At 32.8% G+C, this 10073-nt stretch overlaps 1 long non-coding RNA gene and 1 other non-coding gene across 2 annotated transcripts; both read right to left on the bottom strand.

Moving 5' to 3' along the window:
* Window positions 1–337: 337 nt before the first annotated feature.
* LOC123698791 lies at window positions 338–456 on the bottom strand. The gene has a single exon (XR_006752458.1). It is a non-coding gene; the product is annotated as a 5S ribosomal RNA (ribosomal RNA).
* An 8446-nt stretch (window positions 457–8902) lies between these two features.
* On the bottom strand, window positions 8903–9763 carry LOC123698420. Its single transcript, XR_006752407.1, has 2 exons — window positions 9520–9763; window positions 8903–9421 (listed from the first exon to the last, which is right to left on the bottom strand). It is a non-coding gene; the product is annotated as an uncharacterized LOC123698420 (long non-coding RNA).
* Window positions 9764–10073: the final 310 nt, after the last annotated feature.

The following is a 10073-nucleotide window of genomic DNA, read 5'->3' as shown; positions in this document are numbered from 1 at the left end:
TTCATATCTTATTGCTATGAATAGTGATTCAAATTTCAACGCTAAGCGAGTAAACATATTGTGTGTTTATAATAAATTATTATTTCTCTGTAAGTGATTGAAATCTAAATTTCTCAAACCGTACTTATTGAGAGGCTTATTCTCATATTTAAAAATCTGCATGAAATACTGTTTGTTTGGGGTTATATTGTTAGGTATTTAACATCACGACGATGTTGAATATTTATGCAAGATCTATGCATTAAACAAAATCACTACGAATTGATTTTGTGATTATTATCAGTGATAATGTCCTGTTTTTCCAACTGAATAAGCTCAAAGAAAAAAAATCGCAAAAAGCCAACATCACACGGTGTTCCCAGGCGGTCACCCATCCAAGTACTGACCGCGCCCGACGTTGCTTAACTTCGGTGATCGGACGAGAACCGGTGTATTCAACGTGGTATGGACGTTGGCGATGGAAAAATATATGAAAGATGTATCTGTCGTGGTCATATCGTAGATTTGATCATTTCATGATATGAGTGGCCATTTCACGAAATGGTCGCATATCGTGAAATGGCCAACATAGTTTGATCAGATCGTTAAATCGTCAACGTTTCACGATTTGGTCATCCACATTTGGTCATATCGTATAAAATATAAAGAGTCCATAAAATATTAAAAATTTTCAGAATAACTATATTCTAAAAACTTGTTAAATGTCATTTAAGTTAGTGCCGCGGCAGCGGCCGGCGAATGCCAGAAGCAAATCGTTTTTGCAATAGAAAACAGTTAGGTTAGGTTAGACTTTGATAAACAACGCACGAGCCGAGCGAGCAAAGCGAGCGTGCCGCGGCAGCGGCCGGCGAGTGCCAGAAGCGGATCGCTTTTTAAAAAACAATTATAATAATATAGTACTTAGTAGTTTCTTAAATTATTTTATTTAAGTCGCATTTTTTCTTAAATACATATAAGATATCCACATTTTCCATAGTACTTGTACCTCTTCGTCGTAAATTCTTTGCTATGACTTTCTTCATAATATTGTTATTAAACGAATTATGAAGTTTTTAACTGCGAATAATTTAATTTTCGCCAGCGGCCGCCATCTTATCACATAAACACAGAGCTTGCAGCGCCTCTACCAACGATTAATGTAACTATTTTACGATATGATTAAATAATTTTGATCATTTCATGAAAAAACCGTGCGTTAATTGGCCATATCGTGAAACGATTTCTTATCATTGATCTGCCCAAACCACATCATGATGTGGGCAAACTAAATTGGCCATTTCACGATATGCGACCATTTCGTGAAATGGCCACTCATATCATGAAATGATCAAATCTACGATATATGACCACGACATTAGCACAGAATATTAGGTTAATTTTGCTTTTTAAACATATCAAAAAGTTTGACCGTTTTACCTACGTTTAGAATTATTCAAAATGGATTCAAACATTAAAAAAAATACTATAATATAAAATATGTACCTATAATACCAGATATTAAGTGCCGACTGTACCCTACCTACCCTACAGGATCACGGAGTTTTGTATTGTTGAACTACTAAAGACTATGCTGACTATCCCTAGTCCCCTTCCCTATACCACAAAATACATAATAGTAGCTAAACGCTACCTATATACGCCTATGGTACATGTTTACGTTTTCTCTACATATGAACCATCCTGGTAGTATCAAGGAATATACAAAAAAGAATTATAGTAGAGCCATTTTAATAGGCAACATTTGACAGTTCAACAAAATTCAACAACGTAACCTAGTAACGACGACATAGAATAACATGATATTTCGTTTTGTTAGAACTGCACATTTGCTTAACTTTTTTCCATTACGATTATATATTTATAATAATAAGGACCGATACAAGTAATTTTAAGATTTCATTTTACTGATAAACCATCCTAAACATAATAAACAATTTCTGAATTGAAGAACTGACGTCGCTACAATTTTGTGTCAATAAACCTTTTTTCTTTTTAAATACTAGAGACGTTACTCTAAAAATCGAAATCTGACATCTATAGTCCTTTCCACCCATTGTTTCCACCACGGGTTTCCAGCTAAAGATGATTTCTGTGACACATCGATTTTTGACACGTGTAGAGATGTCTTTACTGAAATCGTATCAATTGTTTCCGATAATCGATAATATTTTATATGGAAATGAAATCGATTTGAATAAAGTACCAAAATTAGTTTTTTCGGCATTTCGCCAACAATTAACTAAGGAAACTTAGCAAACAACAGCAAAAAAAAGTCAACAATAACAATTAGTAATAATAACAGAATACCACGTAAAGTATCAATATAAAAATGCAACTTGTATACAAGGCTGACGCACTCGTACAGACGATTGACTCGATTGACAAACGATCACAAGATGGGCGCCGATTATATGTTTTCCAACTCTATGATTTTTCAACGATCCATTTCATGTACACGAATTGCGTAGGTATTATATTTTTGTGTTATTTTATTTTATTTTTCATTTTATTAAACTGAACAATACTGTTTTTGATTTATAAGCTTAAGATGTTTCATTTTTATATTTTTGGTAATAATGCCGCCATAAAATAAAAATATTATGCACTAAAATTATTTTTGCGTTTTAAACATAAAATACGTAATTCGGAACACGACGAAGTGTCACAGGAATCATCCTACGTGAAAAGGACTATAGAATAGAATGCATTGATTACTTGTGAATAAAAATCATCATAAATTAATAAATTCGATTGACAAATGTTTCAAATCCGTATCGAATAATACACTTTAATCGATGTTTTTAAGCAGGTTACTTCTCTACGAAGATAAAATTGATAGACGTCAAATGTTGCCTATTAAATTGGCTCGACTTTAACGAAATCGGTTCACCTGTTCTCTAGCGCGCTATGCGCTTACCTACATATTTTGCGATTCATTTTTATAAGATAAAAATATATTGTGCTGTGACAGAAAACGCCACCCAAAAATTCCCATTTCCGCTTGTATGTAGCTATCATAGGCCTTGGTTCAAAAATAAGTCAAAAATAGCCAGAATAAGTATGTGTATTGTGTAAAATTCATTGATGCAGCTTTCAAGCAATTTATTTTTACTCTGTTGTAGAGAGACCAAGAATGTGCGTATGGGAACAAATCAAGTAAAATGATTTTAAATTAGTTGTTCATTTGTGGAAAGAACTTCATTGTATCTCAATATTTAGGATGTGTATTACCATGTCTGGTTCATTACATACAAAACAGGATTAATGCCATCCGACTACCAATAGATGCCGCTAAGTGTATCATTTTAACCAGCAAAAAATAAAATTAGATTTAATTGCAATTTCATTGCTTTTTATAATTTTTTACATACTTTTGTAAATGGAACCTACCTATTTAATTTCATTTTCGCTCGATTTTAACTAATTTTACAGAAAAGTTTATATTCAAAACAACGCCATCTCATGAAACTACTATAAACAAGTTATTCTCCTCCGATTTGGCGATGCTAAACGAATAATAGATGGCACTACAGACTTTTTACGTTACTTTTCACGTTTTTAACACAGACTAATAATAATAACACAGACCACAGACTAATAATGATATACTACGTTTTTAATACATAGTCTCATTGCCTTTGCCACCTATAAAAATATTGTAAATGGGTTAAAGCCGTTATTAATTATTACAAACTGCGTTCCTGTAGCGGCCTATATTAGGTAGGTACCTAGTGTATTGATAATTTTCATACGAATAATGAATTGTCGGAAAACTTGCGAGATTGTGTGAATATTTGATTGCAAGATCTCATTACAAAATAATATACAACCACAGACTAATAATAATATACTACGATACAACCTATACTTAAACCGTAGTAAGTATAAATAACTATATTATTTCTAGTCACATTATTTTAATTATAATTATATAAATTATAAATAAATATTAAAGGACAATATTACACAAATCGACCTAGTCCCACAGTAATCTCAATTAAGGCTTATGTTGTGGGTACTAGACGACGATAAATATAATATCACAGACTAATAATAATATACTACGTATACAAATAATATAATATTTTATAAATACATATATAGATAACACCCAGACCCAAAAACAAATAATCAAGTACATCACACAAATATTTGCCCTGACCGGGGATCGAACCCGGGACCGTCGGCTCAGTAGGCAGTTACTTTACAACTGCGCCAACCGCGTCGTTAAGAATATCAAGAAATATAATAAATCGAAACTAAAGTTAAATACCTACCTACCTACGTCATCTTGTTTTATTTTCTAAATAATCCTATCAGATTACCTTTATATGAAGTATGAACCAAAAAGTTTTGAGATTTAAACCGTAGAAAAGGTTTTGAATGATCCTTTGCGTTTTTTTTCTTTATGCGCCTAAAATTAAATATTTCGACATCGATTCCCATAAGAATGAAGTATTTTCCCGTTATAAAAAGTAGCCTATGTTCATCAGGTAGGTATAATTTTTGCTTCGAATGATGAAAGAATTTTTCAAATCAGTCCAGTAGTTTCGGATCCTATCCAATACAAACAAACAAACAATCAAATCATTTCTGTTTTGTAGATAAATACGAAAGTTACTCCGTCATAGTAGGACAAAATAGTGGGACCACGAGAAAATAGGTATTCCCGCACGCGTCTGAACCGATTTTGACGGAAATTTCGATATATGTTGAAAAAGGACATCTCAATTTTGTTGCATAAATAGGATTCAAGGGGTAGGAACAGGGATTGAATAAGGCACACGGTTGAAGCCGCAGAATGAAAGTTGGTAATTTATAAGATTAATTTATTGTAAAATAAACTACTTCATTTTACTTAAACATATTCTATTTATCATTCATTGACTTATCATAAACTTTTGAGTCTAGGACCTAGTTAAGTACCTATTTAATGTGAAAATTTTGAAAAAAATGTTTTCTTTAGGAAATTATTAGCATTAATTGATTACCTTGTCTTGTCATTAATTTATTTACCTACTTGGTAAATAATCGGTCGAACACTTGTTTAAAGTTTATTTTCCTTGTCCTTTCCAGGTAATCTAAATTATTTAATTTTTGCAGTAGGTAATTAATTCATTTCGGCTTGAACAGACAAGGCCATTAGGTGAAGCGAGATTGCCAAATATGGGTGATCTGTAGATAAACTTAATCCACAAGGAAGCATCACATTTGCTGTAGCTTCTTATGGGTAGGTGAACGAAGTGCCTTAAACTACCTAGCCAGGTCTGCAAACTGTAAGCTGTCCATACCCAAGCACCACTCAGCAGCTTTCAAGGGTAGCTTTCGATACAATGCCACTGTGTTGGAACAACATTCCACCACCATTAACCAGTTTGACAAATATTAATAATTTTCGTTTCCAATACCGGAAACATATTTTAAAATCCTGTTCTAATCCTTAGTGCATTTGTATCGAATTACAGTTTACACATAAACTTTAATTAAATATTTATTTTATTTACTGGTTATAATATAACATAACATTATATAGACATTTATTTTCTGCCTATTTATCATTATAATTATAAACATAGTATATGTTAACGGAAATGTATGTAATCCGTCATTGTATAAAATTCCTAGGAAATGTATGTAATTCCTAAAATCGCACGGAAATGTGTGAAATAAATCATTTTATAGTACACATTTCCTAGGAAATCTATACATTTCCTAACTAACAATCGGAAATGTAAAACATCTAAGATATTGGAAGGTACGCGGGACGAGGGGTATGTATGTCGCAATCGGATTGTATAATCCGCCGAATTACAAACGGCCGGCATTTTGTAATATGCCAAAAATTCGTAATCAGAATTTTTTGGTTTGGATAAGGGGGTGGGTTAAGTTAGGTTCGTGTTTTTTAAAACTATACAGAAATAGGAGCCCCACTTCGTGGGGCTCCGTCGGCTCGCGACCGTCTTTTTGTAGAATTTTTGAAAAAGACGAATTTCGGCATATTACAAAAACTCCAAAATGGCGCCGACGAAAATTTTACATCTTTTCGTCATGGGTGTCATTTTCATGGTTTTTGGGGTAGCTATTAACGAATATGAGGTCAAAACTAAAATCCAAGATGGCGCCGACAAAAAATTTACATCTTTTCGTCATGGGTGTCATTTTCATGGTTTTTGGGGTAGCTATTAAACAATATGAGGTCAAAATGAAAATCCAAGATGGCGCCGACGAAAATTTTACATATTTTCGTCATGGGTGTCATTTTCATGGTTATTGGGGTATCTATTAACGAATATGAGGTCAACATTATAATCCAAGATGGCGCCGACGAAACTTTTACATCTTTTCGTCATGGGTGTCATTTTCATGGTTTTTGGGGTAGCTATTAACGAATATGAGGTCAAAACTGAAATCCAAAATGGCGCCGACGAAAATTTTACATCTTTTCGTCATGGGTGTCATTTTCATGGTTTTTGGGGTAGCTATTAACCAATATGAGGTCAAAACTAAAATCCAAGATGGCGCCGACGAAAAATTTGACATATTTTCGTCATGGGTGTCATTTTTGTGGTTTTAGGTGTGTCTCTTTAAATGATGTATCTCTTTTAAATTATTTTTAAGACTGTCCCACTCACACTCTGTATAGGTTATAGCTTTGCATACGCTAAGTACGTAAAAAATACTGATAAAATGCCAGGTGTATCTTTTTTTTCAATTAGATTAATTCATAAAACTCTTTGTGTACACCCCGTAAATGCAACCCGCCCAACTTTGTCACCCGCACGTGAGCTATCGTTTAATTATGTTTTCATAGACAAAATAATCACATTAGCGAAACGGTATATCCCGGCTGCACGAAGTTAGAGAAGAAAACATGGATTTTCAGGAAAAATTTAGCAAAATTTTTTTGATGTAATTTTGTTGTTTAAGTATTTTTACGTGATTAGTGTATGCAAAACTACAAGTCCCTTAGCACTTAGTATACCGATAGTGGGACACCCTGTATAGTCGAATTCTTATATACTACGAGAGAGAGAGAGAGAAATAATCTTAAAGAGCATTGAAATAAATGTTTAGGAATCGTCGTTGGCGTCATCTTGGATTTTAGTTCTGACCTCATATTGGTTAATACTTAATAGCTACCCCAAAAACCTTGAAAAAGACACCCATGACGAAAACATGTAAAATTTTCGTCGGCGCCATCTTGGATTTTAATTTTGACCTCATATTGTTTAATAGCTACCCCAAAAACCATGAAAATGACACCCATGACGAAAAGATGTAAATTTTTTGTCGGCGCCATCTTGGATTTTAGTTTTGACCTCATATTCGTTAATAGCTACCCCAAAAACCATGAAAATGACACCCATCACGAAAAAAAGTCAAATTTTCATCAGCGCCATCTTGGATTATAGTTTTGACCTCATATTCGTTAATAGCTACCCCAAAAACCATGAAAATGACACCCATGACGAAAAAATGTCAAATTTTTCGTCGGAGCCATCTTGGATTTTAGTTTTGACCTCATATTGATTAATAGCTACCCCAAAAACCATGAAAATGACACCCATGACGAAAAGATGTAAAATTTTCGTCGGCGCCATCTTGGATTTTAGTTTTGACCTCGGGTAATAGCTTCCCCAAAAACCATCCACATTTGCAAAATATGTGTTTGCTCCTTAGGAAAAGTTCAGATTTCCTAGGTAATGTGACGAATCTAATTTATTTAATTCGGACCGTAACTCGGAATAACATACATATTTTCTAAGAATTGTATGTACAATGCGGGATTTATTACATTGCCGGTAACATAATAATATGTATGATAATTCTTAAAAAAGTACATATTTTAAACATTTTTTAAAAAGCTTCTAGATATTGCATACAATTCCTAGAGGTTTTGTAAAACACACACTTTTTTTAAAGTTAGTTACTAACATACTTATCACAATAATTGTACCTACCTAGTTACTAATAAAAGTATAAAAATGAATTTTTAAAATTCGTAATAAATTAAAAATAATATCAAGTATGAAGATGGTCTATAAAATGGAATGCGCTATGTTTACGTGAGCGTGATGTTCCCGCGAACCACGTGGCGACGTTAGATACCTAAATTTGAGTAACGCAGATTTGTGACAGCGTCCTTAAACCACTAGGATTTGTATACAATTCCTTGATTTCATACATTTCCGGTAACATATACATAATTTCATTTTATTTATTTACATTAAGTATATACATAATTACATACTGATATTATATCTACGAGCTACCTATATTACATGTTTTAACTGATGTATTTATTTATTAGTATCTATCATATTAATAGAAATATATCTTTCACATAATATACTCATGTTAAATTATCATAGACTGAAACTCCAATAGTCACTTGGGGTCACTGAAAATCAGTGGTGGTAAGGTATTAATCACATTGCCATCATATACTGAGTTGGCTCCATTTATCAGGTCACCCACTGCCACATTACAGTTCTTAGGAATAAGATTATTTTTATTTAATTATTTTTCTTTTTATTTCTTTTTGGTTTTCCTTTGTTTATAAATGTATCTCGTGTTGTGATCTTGACAATAAATGTGTTTTATTTATTTATTTATTTAATGTCTCTTACTGCATGCTTTTCATGCAGTTGTCCGCACCATATGTATTGTGGTCTTTGTCCATACACACTTTCTCCAAAGCCCTGCTTTGGTCATGTTTCATGTATAAGCTCCTGTATAGTAGTAAAATTTAATCAAATATTTAATTCTTATTTCTTGAAATTTGGTATAGTATTTTTTGTGTGATACAAATCAAAACCAACAGTCAGGTTAGGTAGACTACAATTTACAAAACTGGCAGGGTTGCCATGCAATGGTTGGTGGTTAATGAAACACTTGACTCGACTGTAAGCTTGTATTGAACTGCTTAAACTGTAGAACAACAGGACTATATATTCTAGACGCACACATACAATAGATTACACACTACACTGTAAACTGTAGAATTAATATAAAAGACATAGTTCATTATATTTTGTAGTCTTTGATTATTTATACTACAGACTAGAAATAAATACTATGTATGCGATTATTCTAGCCATCCATTTTCGTGTTCCTTAAAATTAAGTACATCTTAGTCAAAGGGCAACTTATTGTGCCCTTGCCCGTAATGCACTCATAATTTCAAGTTGAATGTTTGTCATTCTTTATGTACCAAACACAGTCACGGCCACGGCGCTCATTCCATTTTACTGGTATTAAAACAGATGAAATCCTTCATGATCCCATATCCTTCTTAGTAGCAAATGTATCTTGTGTCTACAATGTTTTTGTGGAGAATCGTATTATTATTTACATTTGGGATGAATTAATTCTTCTCCTCTCTTGAACAAATTTGTTATTGCGAACGTAAGCAATAAGTCTGTAATAAAACAATCTTATATTGGGTTACAAATCCATAAACCAATCATTAAAAATCATGTTTGTAAAAATTTATGTTCTGAGAAAATATCAGTTTACCATATAAAGCTTATTTTCTGCCTGTAGATTCTACATAACCTCACAGTCCATCCATAAACCATATTTAGCACTTATTTTTAAAATATTAGTCAACAATTAAAAACGAAAACAAACAAAGTTTCTCGTTTTGGTTTTGACAGAATCTCGTAAATAAACTGAACTAAATACCAGTCATAATAATGTACTCTGTGACTAAATAACTCAGTTTACTTTGTTTATTTAAAAATCCGAGTTTAGTAGGTACCTATTTATTATTATGTTGATTGACACTTGACGCCACAGACTTGAAAATAAAAGACCGTACGTGTACATATATTTACATTAGTGCCATCTAGTGGCTCTGGAAGGAAAAGAACTTCAAGTCTGTGTTTAACGTGCCATCTAGTGTGTTAAAAGCAAAAGACCAAGAGATATAATCGAACATGTAGTACGTTTTTTCCCCACTGGCGCTTTAATTGCGCAAATTCATAGTGCAACTTTTTTTGTATGGAGTGAACCGTCTGTTGTATACGTAGTATATTATTATTAGTCTGTGGTATTACCTATTTATATTA

Source organism: Colias croceus, chromosome 16 (genome assembly GCF_905220415.1).
Source record: "Colias croceus chromosome 16, ilColCroc2.1".
Classification (NCBI taxonomy): Eukaryota; Metazoa; Arthropoda; class Insecta; order Lepidoptera; family Pieridae; genus Colias; species Colias croceus.
This window is presented reverse-complemented; position numbering and strand designations above follow the sequence as displayed.